This window comes from Ascaphus truei, chromosome 2 (genome assembly GCF_040206685.1).
Source record: "Ascaphus truei isolate aAscTru1 chromosome 2, aAscTru1.hap1, whole genome shotgun sequence".
Taxonomy (NCBI): Eukaryota; Metazoa; Chordata; class Amphibia; order Anura; family Ascaphidae; genus Ascaphus; species Ascaphus truei.
This window is the reverse complement of record NC_134484.1, coordinates 455,860,644-455,882,060: the sequence shown is the minus strand read 5'-3', so window position 1 is coordinate 455,882,060 and position 21,417 is coordinate 455,860,644.

The following is a 21,417-nucleotide window of genomic DNA, read 5'->3' as shown; positions in this document are numbered from 1 at the left end:
GAATAAAGTGTGTCGGTGCAATATTTTATTATTAGAGAGATGTAATTTTTGGGCTTCTATGCTGTACTGTAGGTTATGGAGAGGCTTGCTTTAGTATATTGTAATTGTTGGTGTCCTTTTTTGTATGTTTTGAACTTGTTCTCTGTAACGATAGCTATAGTTAATTGTGTTATTGGTATGGATGGTATTTTAATTGTTTAGGGATGTAATTCATGTATGTTAATTCATTGATGGTTACTTTATTGGATTACATAATATACTTCTTGTGATGTCAGGCTATTTTAGTTGGATTATTGTATTGTTAACATTGATTTGCAGCGTGTACATGTAGCTTACATGTTATGTTACATGTATACACTGTAAATGCAATGTTTTAAGTGGCATTTGAGGCTTCAGATTGAATGATTACATGAGATTTGTTTAGGAAATTGCTTTTTAATTCATTGAGGATGTTATGCATAAGTGGTGTTGCCATTGCAGGATGGCTTCACCCCTTAATTACCTTTGAGGTTAGTACCCGATAAGGTGATTAAGGGGTTCATTGGTATGTTAATGTCATTGATATGTATTGGCTATTTATTATTTTGGCAACGGACCCCAAGGATGATGCTGGCGACGGAGCCTTCTTATTGATGAGGTTAGTAGAATTTTATTTATTTTACTACGGTATTTAATGTGTTTAATAATGGCCAAATAATGTATTATCCCTATGTGGATAATAGTTATTTGGCACATTATTGTACTGTATGTGTTGGGGGGAGGGGGTATTGGCCCCAAGGGTATGTGGTAGGCCTCCCTTGTGGGTAGTGGGTGAGGGTTTTTAGGCCTCAGGGGATGGGGGGGTTAGTGGGGAAGGGTATGTTGGTGATGGTGGGTTAACCCCTTAATGACTGTAGCGGTTAATAACCGCTATGGTGATTAAGGGGTTAGGGGACATTACATTGGATGTTTTTATTCTTGTGTCTGTTTTGCAGAAGTGGATGGGGCATGGGCATGATGAAGATGAGGATGGCCTTCATCGTGGCAGCCGCGCATGGGTGAGTGCTATATGTATTTAATGTCTTTATTGTTCTGTATGTATTTTAAATGGACAACTGCACTATTATTCATTTGTGGATAATAGTAATGTTGCCAATTACTGTATTGTATGTTGTGTATTGCTGCTATGTTTATTGGGGGCATTTGTCCCGAATTAACATACTATTATGCGTTAACCCCTTCATTGCCTTAGCAGCTATCCGCTATGGTAATGAAGCAGCATTAATGTATTTTAATAATATTGTGCGGGAGCAGGGAGCCCCTTAGCTGAATCACATTTATTTGTGGCTCAGAGACCCCCTGCTTCCCGAGTTACAGGCCCCGGTTTGGGGCATCGGTTACAGTGTGGACGCCATGTTTATTGCGGGCACGTAGTGTATGGGACGCTATAAACATGGCGGCGAAACTGCCCATCCAATCACACATACCGGGGCCTGTAACTCGGGAAGCAGGGGGTCCCTGGTCCACAAAGTGATGCGGTTCAGCTCGGGGGACCCCCTGCTCACTGTACAGTATTATTAAATAAATATTAATGCTGCTTCGCTACCATAGCAGATACCCTGTAAGGTAAGGAACTAGTCTTTATTGATATGTGTGTTTTATTCATAGTGTAGATGTGCAGAGGGTCTCCGGAGCTGAGGCACTTTTGTTTTAGGTCCGGGGACCCCCTGCTTCCCGAGATACAGACCCCTTTATGGGTTGCCGGTATCCCTCTGCTTTGTTTACATTCCGCGGTCACGTGATCGGGACCTTTAAATGCAGAGGGATACCGGCACCTCATAAAGGGGCCTGTATCTCGGGAAGCAGGGGGTCCCCCAACCTGAAACCAATGCGGTTCAGGTCCAGAGACCCCCTGCACATGTACACTATAAATAAAAGTTGTTTTAAAAATAATTTTTATTGTGCTGATGTTTGCGCCGAGAGAGCAGCGGATCTCTCTCTGCTGCAAACACAACTCGGCAGGGGACGGCTTCTCGGCAGTTTCTCGCCAGGCAGCCATCCCGTCACCGGTTACATGCCATTTCATCAAATGGTGGTGGCTAATTCATTCACCAGGGATACAGCCAGTTTAACACGCCAAAAACATGGCTTATTGCTAAACTGGCTAATGCATTTTATCGCTGCTTACTGCATGATACCCTTAGTGTCCCTTAAAAACAAACACTTTGTAGAGTTTGGTAAATAATGTGCTAGACTTCAGACGTGTGTTCGGGTAGTGTTCTATGACCTAACTATGACATATATTATGTGATCTGGTGATATGTATTTGATATGTTTGTAACATGGAATTATATTAAGTGTCAAATTGAAATAGTTAAAAAATGGAAATAGCAGCGAACTAACAGGCAAATTGCACATACGTTGTGTTAATAATCTTTATACTAATATTGAGATATCACATACTGTAGTTATTTGTATAGTTTTGCTCAGTATGCTTTCCTATATTTTTCTGTGTTCAACATTTCTATCAGTTTCTTTGGGAAGACTGTACTGTATGTCCTTTAAATTGTTTGGACTGTAGCACAAGTAGTATTTCATGTGCTATTTGCAGCAAGCTGTAAGGCATGATAAGGCACACTAACTGATCATTTCCAAATGTCTGGGCTGAATGATGATGTGTACTGTACAAGTGCTCATAACACATATTATAGTACAAGGATAATCATTCTTCCTGTACACAGCATTTTATACTTCTCTATATTTAATGTTTGTTCCTTGTGTTTTTCATTCATACAACAGCATTTGATTATTTCTTTAAATCTTGTATTACTGTCCAAGAGATTCCCAACTTTATTGTGTGTATAATTATATATTTTTTTTTATATGTTGATGTCTGCATACCAAGGTACTCAATGGTTCTTTAACAATAATAAGTACTCACTCATAAGCTGGAGTGAACACACTAGAGATGATACATGATGATACATGAAGCAGTTAGCATTAACAATATACAATGAATTGTTCGAATTTATTTAAGTCATAAATGCTATACTTTTTTTCTGATTACCAGATGAGCGCATCATTTAAATGTATTTTTACAGATGCAGCAGCCGTTATTGAAACAAATCACGGCACCGTTTTCGTGTGCGCTGCTGTACTCCACGCGGCATGAACGCCGACAATCGTCCCAGGCACACGTGTTTATCGCGGTTGCTTTGTTTGAATTTCATGGATTGTGTGCAATTAAATGCAATGAAATGAATGAATTGTAATGTGTACAGTACTGTGCTACTGTGTCAATTTCAGGTGTTAAAAGCCAGAACACTAAAATGCCATTTTATGCACTCGCGTCTTAAGGCGGTACGGTTGGAAGAAATCCGGCGCCATGACATGGGTATTCCGAGGTATACACCGCGTGATTTGTTAAAATAATGTCCGCTGCATCTGTATGTTATAAAAATGGTAATGGAAAATCAACGTTCGGCAGTTGTGGGTTTAGGGGAATAATTGCCTTATCAAAGTTTTCTCATTGAAATTGTGGTAGATTGTGCTGCTATTAGGACGTCTTTTTGACCTGCAGGCAATCTCTTATGGTAAAAGGCCATCTTTATTCTTATAATCGGCTTCTAAGCACATAAAGAACCCAAGGAAAATAATCCTTTCTTTTAATGACCATTTATTTCAATCTATAAATTCCATAGAACATTGAATTATATTTAATAGGTCTATTTGCTGTACGTTTGGCACTGTGAGAACTTATGCATTATTTGCAGATAAGAGACATATGAAGTTATAGTAATTCCTTCACCTCTGTTTATCTTTTTATGAACAAAGAAGGTACAAATTGTGCACTTATGTATATTATTACTCTAAGCCCTAAAGTGGCACAAAGCCAATAACTGATGAGACTAGAGTCCTGTTGGATGTTGATAAATATAAACATAATTTTTAAAGACGTGCTGTATTTCTTTCCATGTACGCTAACTAATGGCAGTAACCAATTAATTTCCTTCAATTTATCTCTACTTTCGGGACAAATTATAACCTCACTCATTGCATTCCACAATTCTCCACTCTTATCTCTCACTAACCACCCTTATTCTAGTGACCAAGCTCCCCACAGTCACCTACAAAATACACTTTCCGCTGTTTGCTTTTCTCATCTTTGACAGATCATGACATTTTTTTCATGGTTTGAACTCATTACAATTCTTCTTTTGACCTTGCCTCTCCTCTATATAAATGCAATCAGCCAGCACACACTCAATGAGGCTGTTTTCTGCTTCCGTGTTTGTCACATTTCATTGCTGAATTCAGTAATTCCATTACAACTACTAACTTGAAGGAGTAACCCCTTCAGTTTGGTCCTCACCAACACTACATTTCTTTGAGTTTCTGAAAAATGCCTTCACCTTGACTAACCCAAACAGGACATTTGTATTTGTGATTGAGGTGGATACACCAATCATTGCTGTGGGGGCTATTCTGACAGAGCAACATTGATCAAAGATGCTGCTTCATCCATGTGAAATAAATGGTAACATTGGCGACAAAAGCTGCTGGTAATTAAATCAATGTTTGAGGAGTGGAGACAGATTTTGGATGGGTCCCTTTGCCCAGTGTTGGTTTACACTGATCGTGAGAATCTAAATTACCTTTGCACAGTTTGTAGCCTGGATCCCAGACAGGCTTGATGGTCCCCATTTTTTACAAGGTACAGTCTCTTTTCAACCACATACAAGTGTTAAAGGGTGATCAAGGAACACAATGTGAAATCGTGATGTGCAATCTATACGTTATCATACAAATTAAATACACATCCAGTGATAGGTAATGTGGGGGGAGGATCGCAGCTCAAAACCAAGAGAACTGTTTTTCCTGTTCTTCCAAGTAGAAAATAGTATGCAAAGTGGGGGGAGCATGGAACAAAAATTGTGTAATACATTCCTATATATGATCAAAAAGATAGTATATGTGGAGGATTTAATACACTCAGATTATTCCCTTAGGAAATCAGCATTTTCACACTTAATTGCGTAGGGAGGTGAAGTATCCCATTTTCTTTGCTCCTGCAGTGAATAATCTCCTCAGTAAGGAAAGAGAAATAAAAATATACACTAGTATTGTCTAAAACAATAAAATGCACACGTACAATGTGCACCAACTAAAAGCCAATGTAACAACTGGGCAATACACCTCAGAGAGCAGGAGCATTAGGCCCCAGTGTCCGAATCGCCCGTGCAATGGGCTGCCCGGTGGCGCTCGTTCCCTGCATCTGAGTGATCTGATGGACTTCAGGCAACTTGTGATGGGGAGGTACGGTGGGGGCACGGCCATGACATCACGCAGCTGGTCCGTCCTCATTAGCTGTACCGCCACCGTGACGTGGCCAACGCTTTGCCACTGCAGCAAAAGACAAAAATATTCTAGTATTCGAACTCTTAGTGGCCTAGTGGTTTTCAGATCATTTGGTTTAGATGCTGAAATGTCTTTGTGGAATCCAATACGTGGGTAAAACCACTAGGCCACTAAGAGTTCGAATACTAGAATATTTCGGTAATATAAGGAAACAGGTAATGACACACAGTGTACCTAAACATTTTAAGATTTCCCATGAGTCTAATCCAAATGGATTTACATTTACTGCTTTAGAACACGTCAGTTTGGATTGTAGAGTGGGAGCTTGAGATCTCAAACTTACCCAGAGGCAGAGCTTCTGGATTCATAAATTGCTTACATTGATTCCAGATGGTCTCAGCGCAGATGTAGATATTGGATCCTTCATTTTCCAAAGTGTCTAAAAAATGCAGTCTTTTATCTTTAAAAATATTTTTGATTGAATTATATAGAGGTTTTTAATGTTAAGAATTCCGTTTTATAGAACATCAGACATCTACTTTTTTGAAAATACAGATTGCACTAAATTGGTAAAATTGTTTCCAGTACCAATGTTTGAGGAAGTTTATATATATTTTTTAGGTAGTTTAAATCTATTACAAAAAATAAACCGGCGCCTAACAACAAATGGTCTGGTCTGTCAGGCTATAGAGACCCAATCGGGTAGCTGGAGAGGGGGGGGACAATTTAACGCATATAGTAGGCATGAAGCCTACTGGATATATGAACTAAAAACCCTATCCCCTGATTGATTAGACATTGATTTTGATTTAGGTTCCTTTTTGGCAGGGTAAGATGTTTTTTTTTTTTTGGATAAGCTAAATTGATTTTTGAGTTTAAATTTAAGGTTATATCCAATTAATTTGTTTTGCTTCCCTCTCCCTCCCCCACCCTCCCCCCCCCCAACTATCTGACAACTATCTGACTTCTTTCTGGTGCATGAATAATGAAAGGTCTGACATATAGTGGTACATGATATATCCATTTAAACACACACCAGGGTATTGATAAATATGAGTTCAGTTTTGTGAATGGACTAATCTAAACATTAGTAATGAGGATTGTTTATATAATTATATTTAGGCCTGTGAAGAATCACATAATGGCAGGCACCAATTAGAGCCCTAGGGGTTATTCCACTCCTATCATACAAGTGTAGGCAGATTTTGGTCTGTCATAAATCTATGGGTTATTTTTAATACAATCTTAATACTGTACAGACTTTTTATTCCAATAGTCGCTTTTTTAATCATTTTGTATAACTATTTGTTTATTGTGTATTATTGTTGGAGCTAATGGCTCTCTGCTGAGTATGTTTTTTTATGTTGTATTTTGTTAATTGTTCACCTGTGATGGGTCAATTAAGTATTGATTGTTGATGATAAATTTAGGGTATATATACTAGCTATGCCTTACATTAAGTATGCCCCATAGGAAGTGAGTTATCTCATGAAACGCGTAGGGTTGTGGGTAGTGACGTTTGTTGAGTGATACCTGCATTGTCTGGAGATCCTGTGACAAGCAGAACTCTCAGCTTTGGAGTACAGCGGCGAGTGAGCCGCACTTCCGCGTATGCACGCGTATCTTTGGCAATTATGTCTGTAACCGGTAAACGGAGCGGCTACACGTGGACACAGTGGGACACAGCAGGGAAGTCTAGCACCGGCAGTGCAACATTCAAGGAACCATCCGGGCTGGCAGTACCCATCGGACTACATCCAGTTTCCTGGTGTGGACATTTGACTGCGAGAAGGACTATCTACTGTGCCAATTTGCTATATGCATCTTGTAAGTAGGGTTTCAATTTTTCCCTATCCGGAGCTGAGTACCCACGTCACTTTTCCAGTGTGTGTCACTACTTTATTTTAAAGTGTATTTTATGAAATCGGTCATTCTTTTGGCTCATTACGTGGTGTTTTTGTTAGAGTTAGTATAGTGTCTACGTTTCATGTTTGTTGGACTGTAAGTCTTGTTGGTCTAATCAGCAGTTTTATGTATTTTGGTTTTTATTTAGAGATTTTATGATTCTAAGTACTCAACAGTTATACACTTTGATTGGTCTCTGGTTTTCTTTCCACATGTTGTGAGACAACAATCAAGATATTATCGGAAGAATCCTAGTTCAACAGGACAGGCCATTCTTATATGGTCAGGTTTATTCACTGAACATTTGTTGTTAGGCGCCGGTTTATTTTTTGTAATTTCTGTGTGTGATTTGTAATTATTTCACTTGTTCCAGGCAGCCTTCCTATATTTTAGGCACTTTTTTAATCATTATTAGTAGAGTTTATAGTACACTGCATTATTATTGAGCATTCGAGCTGTAGCACATTTTTCTTTTTTCACGTAGTTTAAATCTATGTTATGTAGGCCCGGTCTTATTTTGCCCCCAGAGACCCCCATCTGAGTTTGCCGAGTGGCCGTGGGTGCCGCCGGAGCCAGCGACGGACCCGCCGGCTGCTCGCGAAGGTGGGAGCCGGAGCAGGGTGCGCTCCAAGTCCCTGGAGTTCCGGCGGCGCACCCGGCTGGCGGGGGCCGCCATTGCCGATGCGCGCGCATGCGCCGTTATCGTGCATGCACGGAAACAGTTAGAAAGTTGCGGCGGCCATTAGGGACAAGGCAAGTGCGCACACGGCCCCAATGCAAAGACAGCCACCACGGGACTACAAGTCCCATGAGGCCTAGATATGCAGGCACCAGGTGTCCACAAGTGGCCAATGAGAGGCCAGAATTCACTAGAGGAGCATTGATACATTTCGCGGGCTTAGTGCGACGGCAGTTGGAGCTGGGAGCAGGAAGGGGAAGGAAGGGTGTAGGGAGCGAGTGGCTCCTACCCCAGGTAAGGTAGTTCCCCAGATCCCAGGCAGGTCCCAATCCCCACCAGGGTAGGGGGTAAGTACTGAGGGATGGGCCCTAGGTTAGGGACCCTGCCCTTAGCAGTGTGTGGAGTGTGCAGTCTTGTGAGTGTCACGGCTGTCAGTGCTGTGTGCGCTGACAAGTAGGCACAGTGTGTGTCTGCAGCACGTTTGCTGCCGGTACCCGGTTGAGTTCAGTGTGCCTGCTGCAGGTACAGTGTGAGTGCAGCACGGTTGCTGCAGGTACCGTGTGAGTGCAGTGCGTTTGCTGCAGATGTTAGGTTGAGTTAGTCAGAGGGGATCCGGGAGGTGAAGGGAGAGGTAGAGTGGGTGCAGGGGGTCAGCGACCCACCTGCCTAGGACAGGCTACCCCGTAGGCCCCTAGGAGTGTTCCCTGAAGTCACCAAAGGTTGCTGTGCTGCAGGGACGCCCATAGTGGTAGCGAGCATCACCCTTTACTGTGTAGACAGCTAGGGACAAAGGGACAAGCGTGCGGAGCAGGCTTGCTGGCGAGTCATCTGGGACCAGACGGCTGGACATTGAGACCCAGGAGGCAGACCACTGATTCATCTGACCCTTTGCAAAGAGGTACCGGTCACCGCCGTGACGGAAGGTACTATAATAACAAGTGCACCAACACCGGTCAACAGGCGCTGATCCCGCCTTAGGCTAAACTCTTTAGGAACACTGAGCGAGTGGTTAAAGAACTGAGCCTATCCCAACACATTACCGTACACGGACATGGTGTGGAGCACGCGGTAGCGGGACTGAGACAGTACTCATTAGGAGCGTGGCTGAGCCACTACCGTTGTAAGGACGGTACTAGTTATTAGGGTGTTAGGCATTGCTGCTAAGGCTATGCGTTAGGATATGCGGTGTGTGTTAATTGATATGTGTTATTGCTACGTTGCATTATAGAGTGATAAGGTTACCGTGCATTATCATTATTACAGTAAAGTTGGTTGCATCACATGTGTGTGGATGTATTTCTTGCCCAGGGGAATCTCACAACACGGGGATCCTGGGTAAGTGGAGGCGCTGCGCTAGAATAGTTACCCCAGGCTCCCAGATAGCGGAGGCTCAGATCTCCTGGAGCCGCAGGTGTTGTACAGTGACCAGTAGTTCCTTTGGGAGGGTTCAGAAAAAGGGCTACAGTTACATTGTAGTTTATACAGCATGTTTATTTGCTAGTATCAGTGTTACATTGTTGTGCAATGAATTTGGTTACAGTAACATTTTTGTAACAAGTGTGTCATAAACAGTGTAATTGTCTATGTAGAACATGGATAATATCATTTAAAAAAAATTGCACTGCAGATATATGTATATACAGGAGGGCCCCGTGTATACGGCGGGTTCCGTTCCAGGGGCCCGCCGTATAGTGAAAATCGCCGGAAAGCGAATCCGGCGATTTTCAGTGATTTTGCATGAGCAAATCGGCATTTTTGCCGTTCTGCGCATGCGCGACCTATGGTCTGCACGCGCAAACTACAGTATGTGCGTGCAAACTATGGTCTGCGCATGCGCGCCGGGCGCACCCGCCCGTTCTGCGCATGCACGACTGAGGATCCAAGATGGCGGCCCCCTTCTCGGTGCCGCCGTATCAGCGGATCGACGAAAAGCGGGGCGCCGAGAAGCGGGGCCCTTCTGTGTTTCTTGCTAAAATGTAATTTGTTCTTCATGTCAATGTAATTTTTTCATTATATATGCATGTATTTAAGATCACTAAATACTAGTATGGGTTATCTGTTAATTGATCAATTTGCTATGAAGTAGTACAGTATAAAAGGGAATCCAACAGACCAATATGTTGAGAACTCCTGATGAAGCTGAAAAGTTAAATACATAGGGGCCAATGCACTAAAGGTTCATTAAAAAAATCGCCGGCCCATTTAAATCACCGTTTTTGTGAGCATTGCTATCACGGTATTCAGAAAGCGTTGATTACCTGTGATAGCAACATTCCCAAAATGGGCGAGTAGCCGGCGATGTGATGATCGCCTCTCTGAAAACGCCTTACCCAGCAATTCCTTTGTGCTGCAGAGAGAGCTGCTCAGAGAGAGCCGCCTCTCCCTGCGCAAATCTCGCCCGAAATATATGTTTTTTTTCATTTAAATTGAATTACTAGTGCAGATGAGCAGGGGGTCTCTGGAGCAGTAGAAGAATTTCAAAAGTAGAAAATCCAAAGCACAACTGATAAAAAGTGTACCGGTGGACTAATAGACTATATCAAAAATGTATTAAATTAAAAACATATCAACAAAGTCCTGGCAGATCCTCTAACGTGTTTCACGCGCTGGGCACTTTATCAAAGAGTGATCTGTCAGGATACAACACAACACTGATATAGGGCAACTCTCAATAGAACCAGGTGGTTCACAAAATTAATCAATTAGCACACCTGAATAAGGTGTCATATTGCAAGTCTAGATTGCCAGATTCCCAGTGAAAACATGACAAAAGACATAAAACATATACACATGTTTAAAACAAAAAATGATTAGTTCAACTATTGAACCAAATTAAACACCAAGATGTATAACTTATATATATAAACAAAATTACATATATAAATAATAAACAATACAAAATGTACATATACATATGTCACAGAGCCAGGATTTGCATAGGTATAAAAATGATTATATCAAGTATAAACAGTAAGCAGGATAATTCACAACTATAGATCTTTCAGAATCATGCAGTTTTTTTTTAAATTACAAAGTATTCAAAATTTGTAAAGATTAGACCGTTGGTAACGAATGAATTTGTGTCAAGGGTAAACACCCCAAACATTTCTCTTTTGTTGAGGATATTTTCTCTATCACCTCGGTCTCCAGAGCACAACCGCATTGATTTCCGGTCCGGGGACCCCCTGCTACAATACACTAGTAATAAAATTTATATTAAAATAAGTAATAACCACCAAAACACAATCCACCCTCTGTACCCCCACATAAAACCATATTTAATTTTTTATACACAGAATTTATACTATAGGCCGGTGGGGGTCCCCGGGTGGTCCCCGTGGGTGCCCTGGGGTCTCCGGTGGTGATATTAATGGGTATCAGCTACGGAGACTCCCGTATCAATCCGAAGCCGAAAAAAAAAGCATTTTTTTTTTCTTAGTGCCATCTTGCCGCTTCTCAGCAGGTTTCCATCACCTTCACGCCAACTTTTTCTGGCATGAGGATTTGGGGAGAAACTCCCCATTCTAGAGCGATGATAAGCGTTGATAACCTAATCGCTGCTACTAGAAAAGCACGAGTTTAGGAACATGCCGAAAAGCGGCGAAAAGTGGCTTATCACCACTCACTCAGTGATTTTTTTTTCTTTTGAGTAAAATTTTTGGGGTGATTCAGCCTTTTTTCGTCCACTTATCGCCACTTATAGAATCACTGTAGGCCTTTTGGGTGATACGTTGGTGATAATTTGGTGATAAGTTGGCGATACAAGCCTTTTGAACATTTAGTGGATAGGCCCCATAGAGTTGATTTACTGGCAGACTAGAGAGGCAGGACACCCAGCTCAAAGACGTTAAGACCTGAAGTGTAGACCAACGCCATTCATTCCAGAGGAGTGGTGTGCAATTTCTTACACTATACACCTGTTTAAGTGCTAAAATATTTGAGTGCACCTTTTAAAGATTACTTTTGCTACATAAAAAGTTTTTTGAGACCATTTACATCATTGGCTTTTTCTCTGTTCCTATATATAATGGCGAGACAGCCTCCAAGACTTCGCCCACATCGTTGGATTAGTATACATACTAAAAAAAGAGGGATTGTAATGAGGAGAGTCCAACTGAGAAATATCCAGCCGTCTGAAGTGCTATTCCTTATACTATGGGGCCTATGCAGAGAGCAGCGAATTTTAAAATTGGCGAATTTATTAAAAAGTAGCTTTTTTGGAGAGTTTTAATCTCCATATGCAGAAAAGTGCGAATTCTGCTATGTTTAACATGGATGCGTGTGGCGAGTTTAAATTGGCGAGATGCGCGCTTCAGAAATGTGTTAAAACAAATTCGCGCCTTTTTTTTCCCCTTTGCAATGGCCGCGAGCGGCAGTTTTTTTTGGCGAGGCAAAACGGAGACAATCGCGCCATTTTATTGGCGCGAACAGCCGCTAGATGCCGTTCGCGCCTCTCTGCATACGGATATTTTTTAAACTGGCGAGATTGCGGTTCTCGCCAGCCGCGAGGCGAGTTTTACAAATAGAAAAGAAAAATTGGCGCGTTTTTCGGAAATCTCCATTTTCTGCTGTTTTCTGCGCGATTATCTCCAAAAAATGGCGAATTTTGAAAATTCGCTGCTCTCTGCATAGGCCCCTATATCTTTTAACATGCCCTTATACTAATTGTGTGTTCAATGATTGAAGCTTTTTCTCATGTTTATAGAACATTTTAATTGTGTGTGTGTGTGTGTGTGTGTGTGTGTGTGTGTGTGTGTGTGTGTGTGTGTGTGTGTGTGTGTGTGTGTGTGTGTGTGTGTGTGTGTGTGTGTGTGTGTGTGTGTGTGTGTGTGTGTGTGTGTGTGTGTGTGTGTGTGTGTGCGCGCGCTTTTCCCCCACTCAATGCTGAAAATCTGGTCTGGGTTGGAAACCTGCGCTACCAATGTTTGTGAGATTTGGACGTTCCTATTGGGTCACTTTTCACTAATGAAATCACCTCATTTGATTTTGGTCACTTTTTCTCACAATGTATTGTTTTGCATCCTCACTATAAATTATAATTAAGGTATTATTTCTTTTAGGTTAATACTGATAGATCTAATAAACAACAGATTCACCTACCACTGAAATATAAGTATCACATTTTAAGGTATTTAGAAGGGCGCCCTATCTTTTGCTTGTGACATAAAACATTGAAAAATATATAATGCATACCCCGGTTTAAGGACACTCACTGTAAGTACACTCATAAGTAAGGACATATCACCCAATAGACAAACGGCAGCTCACGCATGCACCTGTCAGCACGTCCTCAACAGCAATACCGGCTCCCTACCAGTACCGAAGCTGTGCGCAAGCGGGGAGACTATAGAGCCTGTTACAAATGCGTTATTTACATCAGTTATGCACGTATAGGATGATTGCAGTACAGTATAAGCATCGATAAGTGGGAAAAAGGTAGTGCTTCACTTTAAGTACATTTTCGCTTTACATACATGCTCTGGACCCATTGCGTACGTTAATGCGGGTGTGCCTGTAATTAACAATTATTTAAATCCCTGATCAAAGCCAGAAAGGCTCAGAGAAGACATGCCAAAAAAGGACCACTGTAAAAGGTTGGGAACATATTATAACTGTCTACACCACATTTGCGAGTTTTACTAACTAGCAGTAACAATCAGCCAGCGATATATAGTGGACCATTAACAAAGGAGAAACAGAGTAGCATTGAGGCTTTTTGCCTAATCTTCCAGACTAATTGCAGACTCCTCCAGTTTTTCATTTTTTTCTGTTTAAACCATTGAGGAAAAATTATTTTACAGGAAACATACCCATCCTCAAGCACTAGTTGAGGTGCAGGGTAATTAGATGCTTAAAGACATTAGGCCCAACTCCAGTAACTAGTGGAATGGAAAAGTTATGGTTTAGTTGGTATAACGTTCATAAGAACCACTGCTGTGTGCATCATTAAGTCACACAATTTGAGGACCAGCAACTACAAGTGGTAACTGGTAATCTCCCAGCTGCAGCCTCAGTTGTCTCCTAGGCTTTTGCATTGTTCTCACTCTACACATCTTCTCTTGGTGAATGACTACAATCTTTTGGCTTTCAGTATCATCTCTATGCCGATGACACCCACATTTACCTATCCTCCCCTGACCTATACCCCTCTCTACTGCCCCTTGTCACCAACTGACTCTCTGCAATCTACTCCTGGATCTCCCCGTTACCTGAAGCTTAACATGTCCAAACCATAACTAATATTCTTTTCCCTCTTCCACTGCCACCCCTACACCCAAACTATGCCTCACTGTCAAGAACACCACAATCTCATCAACACCTCAAACTCACTGTCTAGGGTTCATCATTGACTCTGATCTCTCCTTAATTCCTCACACTCAGTCCTTCACGAAGTCCTGATGTCTCTACCTCCTAAATACCGTGTTTCCAAGTTATGAACTTTTCTTACTGCTGATGCCACAAAATCCTAATTCATTCACTCATCTTGTCCCGTCTTGACTACTGCAACCTTCGCCTAGTTGGCATTCGCCTTGTCTGCCTATAGCAACTCCATTCCATCAAAAACGCTGCTACTAGACTCATCTACCTTACTCACCGCACCACTTCTCCTGCTCTACTATGCAAATCCCTACACTGGCTCTACACATATCCTCTAGAATAAAATTTACAAACCTAGCTCTAACTTACAAAGCTCTCGATGATGCTGCCCCCTCTAACATCTCATCCATTACCACTAAATATATCCCTAAATGCGCCCTACATTCAGCCCACATCTGCCTTTGCTCCTGCCTTCCCTCCTCTCACTCCCACATGCATGACTTCTCCTGTTCTGCCTCTTCTCTCTGTAATTCCCTACCACGTACCATCAGGCCTCCCAGCTTTCAAACTCTCTGAAAGCTCAACTTTTCAAAGAAGCCTCTAAAAATCCAACTCACTCCCACCCTATCGCTCCCCTGCAACCTCATTGGGACGAGCTGTGCAGCTGGACCAATCTCCACACTATGCAACACCCCCTAACATCCCTACCGTAAAACCTTTAATGGAATAAGCGGTCAGGCTGGACCATACTGCAACCTGAGATACACTCCATCCCACAATGAGCAGCCAATTTAACTTTTTGTTTCAACATTGTCCCTCATTCCCTGTAGATTGTAAACTCCCACAAGCAGGGCCCTCATCACCTCTATATGTCTGTCCTTATTTGTATGTAATTTTGTTTATGCAATTATGAAAGCTCGGCACCCCCTTTGTTCCGCTCTGTGTAATATGCTGACACTTTACAAATAAATAATAATAATTGTTCAAACAATTGGATTAATTGTCTAAGCCAGCTACAGCCTATATCTTGTCGAGTGTCTGACACCAACTTTGGGTCACATTTGACTTTTTCTTCTTTGCTCACAGTCACACGGTATCTAAGATACTGTCAGTCATCCCTCGCAGACACTATAGCAACAATCCAAGTGCATGGCTTATGCTCTTTCACTATAACTTTTTTTCTGCCTTCAGTACACTGTATTTTGTCCTTGCACATAGAATAATCTCTCAACTAAAACTGTGTCTATTCTGACCATCCTAAAATACTGCTGAAACCTTATAAATTACTGCCTTTTCTTAAAAACCCTTCACAGCATGCTGCAACTCTTTCATGTAGCATTTTATCCTTGATGTCTCACTATGCCCCTACTGGAATCACCCAATAATTTATCTGCTGTATTCAACCTGCCTCTGGCCATGTCACATATGAAAACGTGATTCCCTGAATTTCCTTTCCTCTTCTTGAAATGTGAACCCTTTAGGGTTTAAAATATATGCAGCTGCATCAATTATCAAGAATCAAAACTTCTGAATGTCTGTAAGCCCCACACGTATCAGCGATTGCTTTTAACACATTGCTAAAAATTCAGATTTGTATACAATATTCAATCCATTGGGACACCATGATAAATGAAGTACATTACACAATAGATTTAAATTGCTTTGAAGTTTATTGCTTGTTTTCAGCAGTGGCAGGAGGCGCAGAACAGGAGACTCCTGTAACAAGGAGATGGACTTGGAATGGACCAGACAGAAGGAAGTGGTACAAGGAATTCATTGTCTACTTACTGTACATTTCTCCAAACGAAATAAATAACACATACAAAGCATAGGAATATAAGTGGAATTTACTTCTGGAGCAAACAGATTGGTGGATTTTCATAGCAATGACAGAATAAGAACTACCAATATATCACACAGAAAAATAAAATAATTCATATGTATAGGTAGATAAAACTGAGTGTGTAACACGCCTAACTGTAAGGTAACAGAACAATCTATTGAAACTATATTACATAAATTTAAAAAAAAAAAAACAGACGCGTAGCGTCAGCGCTGTTGAAAAGGTCACAAACCAGCCACTGGACAACAAGAACAATTCAATTTTAAATTGTAAAATATACTTTATATAGGCTATGCATCATAAACATATTCTGGACTATATTTACAGTTCACATTGTATCAAAACATACATTCAGTTTTATGTGCTATTCATAGTATCATATTTACAAGTTACTGTACACTTTGAAAACACTCAGTATGGGCTATTCATCAATATCTCCTATCAGCACAATTGGTGGAAAAGTTTGGCAAAGACAACGTGAGATTTCCCCCCACAGCTGATGCTGTTTTCTTGCCATGGTATTCCCTTGCGTTTGAAGGAGAGAGGCTGATAAATAAGACTCAATAGGCAAGTAGTGTTCCCTGTGAAAAAGATGCGGTTTTACTTGCTCTGTTTTCACAATATAATATTCTTATAATGTTACAAAAAAAAAGAGGAAACATTACTTACAAAGTCTGACAGCTAAAATGGTTGTGAGTGAGAGGTAGAGCACAATCAGATGCATTGTGACATATTACCTTCCTACATATACAGAGTGGGTGCAACCTATCCTTCATTAGGCATCTAATATAATGCATTCGTGGTTTGTCCAAACAACTGTACAAAAGCAACTTTGGCACGTGAAAAAAAAAGAATAGAAACATTTGTTGAAAAACTCCCGTCTTCAAAACTGGAGGAAAGAAATGAACCAGATGTATCAAAGAAAAATAAAACCAGTTGAAAGCAACTTTTCTTTATTTGATAAATCTGGTGCAGTTACAGTACCTTTACTAATATTTGCCAGTTTTGCTGTCGGAAGACTTTGTCAAATAACGTCCAAAGGACACACTGTATTTGCATTACCCTAGAAAACACACAGAGCATTAAAGTAGAACATCACGTTAAAAATACACTCCTTCTATACTGTAAGTATATAGTATGTATATATATATATATATATATATATATATACACACACACACACACACACACACACACACACACACACACACACACACACACACACACACACACACACACACACACACACACACACACACACGAGAAAATGTAGGGGTGTTGCATCAGCTAATATCAACTGGCACAATAACTATCATTACTTGTTCAGCTTAAAAGATGAGTAATAATATTTAGAAAATGTCAGTCAAGTTAGAGGTAGGGTCAATAAATGAGGTAAATAGCTTCTATTAGTGTCTAGTCTGAACAACATGAGTTTGCTGCAGTAACTACTATATTTGCAAAATTACAAATCCTCAATATTAGTAAGGCATTTTCATGTCAAAAGGCAATTTAAACTGAGATGCAAGAAACAATACAGAGCAAATATTATTATTTTCCCACTAAAGCTTCTGCCTTTGATTATTTTTTTATTATTATTAGTTATATTGTAAAATCCATATTTTGTGGCATCAGCTTTGAATCGTGTCCATACATCATATTTAACCAGATTTATGCTACAACAAAGGTACTTGCTTACAGACTGATGTATTTTTGGGGATGTTTGACATCCCATGAATGATGATGAGACTAAACAAAAGATAACAGTAAATAGACCCTGGTGTTATGGCAATTGGACATGTTGTGGTTTATTTTGCAAAGTCTACTGACTGCAGAACTGGCACATAATAGTATACAACAACGTGCCCAATTGATGTCACGTACCATCTTTACACCAGTGTTGCAGCTATAACATTTTGATAAATAGCCCCTATTGTGTTTAGACTACACATCAACTTAAAATGTTCCTGCATGTTAAAAATATCCCTGCTTAAGCTGTAGGGACAATATTGCGGAGTTCTGAATGAGAACAAAACTACATCTGAATTAGAATGGCGAATCGCTAATTCAGAATTCAGTTGAGAATATGTAAATGGGTGTATGAAGATGGCCAGCAGTCTTATCTGCGTATTCAAAAGTCATCGTTTACCGAGTTAGAAACGCAGGTTATTACTAGTTAAAGAATTGCAAAATTTGGGTCGGAATTGCAATCTTCCATTGCTGTTAATCTAAGGTGTACTTTTCCAAAATGTAGTATGAAACCGGCACTAAACTCTTAGCTGTAAGATAAAGTCAGATATGTTGTAGAACTGTTATAGTATGACCCAATCATGAGGTCTATCGACCAAAGTCTTCCAGCTGCAAAACGTGGGCAAAAAGCAACTGCACGAAATTATTCAAGAAGAATCTTTCCCATTGAAACTAATGGGACTTTTTCCTTTGCTAAATCTAGTGCACTGTGTTTGCCACCGATATGCAGCTGCGAGACTTTGATAAATAACCCTGCATGCAGTGCTTTTGCAAGACGATTTTACAAGTAGAAAATAAGCAACTAGACCTTCAAAGCTCGCGATGTCCTGAATTTTCTAACAGCTAATCATTTGAAGATTTCATTTTTAGACGACTTGGGAAAAATAGCATGGTTAAACCATTTTCAAATGTTCATTAAGGGCATTTGTTGAATGTCAAGAAGACAAATAGCTTACACAAAGAAACTGAAAGTTCTTCTGCTCCAAGTCCTAGGGCCATTTCTTAACTAAAAACTCAATAGCATTTGAACATGGTCCAGAAGAAGAAATATTTCTATATATTACGCAATATTATCCATTCATATTAAAGTAGCAGTCGAAGCTGCAGTGGGTTTTTTTGTTTTTTTTTATACTTTTTCCCCCCTTTAATACAGTGGCGGCCGAACTGACTCTAATGCGGCCGCCACCGCAGTTTTAAAATAGCACGGGCGGCGCGTGGGCTGTCTCCGGCCGAAACCGGGCCGGTTTCGGACGGTTTTCCCATGCCTCGGGCGCTTTCAATAGTAAGCGCCATTAGCGCTTATCTATTGAAGCGGCCGCCGCGCGGGAAACTCCGGTTTTAAACAGAGAGCGGACCCGCGGCTAGCCCGCTACGATCCCGGCCAGCTCCCGGCAAGCTTTAGACTGAGCTTAGCCGGGACAGTATGTGCATCAAAGCAATTCACACAATGATAAGTAATTATGTAAGTTCACGACCAATCCGTTCTCCTGTGATCAATCAGCGAAGATTCAGCTCGGGGGTTCACTAAATGTCTGTCAGTGCCACAGCAGAGGACCAAAGATTCAACGTTCTGTGGGTTAGATCATGTGACCAAGCAGCCTCTAGACACAATTGGTGCACTGCTAGAGAGAGGGCAGAGCTCAAAAAGGGTGCGCCATAGCCTGTTTCAGAAGAGGAAGGGGTTGTGACTTTGTAAATGGTTACTATAGAAACAAAAAATGCTTGTTACAATATAATACATGAAAATTGTCATTCAGAGGATTTTTTTTTTAATGCTACAAGTATTTTCTTATAGTCCAAAACAGAGTTATTTTTTTTAAACACATGTAGAATATTGCTTGGTCTGCAGCTTTATTCCAAGGAGTGTACTTCTACTTTGAGTGTTTAAACATAATCTAACAACTAAATACCTACTAAATTGGTGGTTACCGTAGGTATCAAAGTCTCCCATATGTAAATACTGCTTTGCTGTTAATATGAATTTTGTCTTTGAGAATTGTGATGCTGTTGTTTGTACCCCGTTTTGGAGCTGGGAGAATTTGATGGCCCTATTGTGTCTGTGTTTTGAGAGAGCAGCTTCGCTTTGTGTCATTAAGTCAATTCTCTATTTCACCCTCAATTGTACATAACAATAGTATTTTAGCAAATGCATGTTGAAATGCTTTATTGTTTTTTTTTACTTTACATTCCTCCAATAAAAACTGCATACTGTTACTCTATCTCTGCCACAGTGGCAAGCAATACCCTGCAATGCATTTAGGAGCAATAACTAGTACTCGCTTGGGAGAGGAAGTAGGTGGCTTCTTGATTTCTCCTGCAAAATTGATGAAAAAATAAGCACCAGATTATATCAAAGAAAAAAGTCCCACTGAAAGCATTAGGATTAGTGGTGTACAGAGAACCCGGATGTACCCGGTGGCTTTTCAGCTACCCGGACATTACCCGTACCCGGCAACTGAGAAGTGGGCCTGGCGTCGGGAAATGTCAGGGTAGCTGAAAATAATCATCACTTACCTCAGTGGTTCCCAACTCCAGTCCTCAAGGACCAGTAACAGTGCAGGTTTTAAGGATACCCCAGCTTGAGCACAGGTGGTTCAGTCACAATGATTGGGCCACCTGTGCTAATGAGAGGATTGCCTTAAAACCTGCACTGTCAGTGGTCCTTGAGGACCGAGTTGGGAACCACTGACATACCTCATCAGCAGACGTCCTGTGCCAGTGGCAGCATCCGAACTGTCTTCAGCTGGTGTGGAAGCCGCTCCGGTCACGTGGCATCCCCAGCAGAAATCTCACACTGACACTGACTGCTTACCTGCTGCTGTGGAATGAATCCATGCTGCTTCCACGCCGGCTGAAGATAGTTCGGAGGCTGCTGCCACCACAGGACGTCGTCCTCCACCCTGCAGGTAAGTGCACCGGGTAACGGGTACCCGGCCGGGTAGAACTCTAGATTTTGGCCGGTTACCCATTACCCGGTTTAAAAAAATAAATAAACTGTACCCGGTACAACACTAATTAGGATAAGATAATAAAAAATGCACAAATGCGCACCAGGGATTAGTGGAAGGTAATTTATTAAAAATACACACAAACTCTGAGGGGATCCAACCCCACCTCAGAACAGCTGTGCAGCTGGACGGCTAAGTACTACCCAGGAGAATACCTGATGGTGACTAAACCCTAAGCTGCACAGTATACAAATACAGTAAAATTTATATAAAAACACATGAAAGAAAAAAACAAACATGAAAACAACCTATCAACAGATTTGTATAGAAACCGCCATAAGGTTGGGCACTGGCAAGGGGAAACGGACACTCACACAGAGACAGTCAGCAGACTCGCGGTGTCTGCACAGGATCCGGATCTCGGCACCACGGAGATGGAAAAAACCGCTGCTGTCTCCTGCAGGCTCCGTCTCAGCTTACCAGCATACACGCGCAGGATAACCTGTTGTGACCTCTAGAGCGTTTTTTTCCATCTCTGTGATGCCGAGATCCGGATCCTGTGCAGACACCGCAAGTCTGCTGACTGTCTCAGTGTGAGTGTCCGTTTCCCCTTGCCAGTGCCCAACCTTATGGCGGTTTCT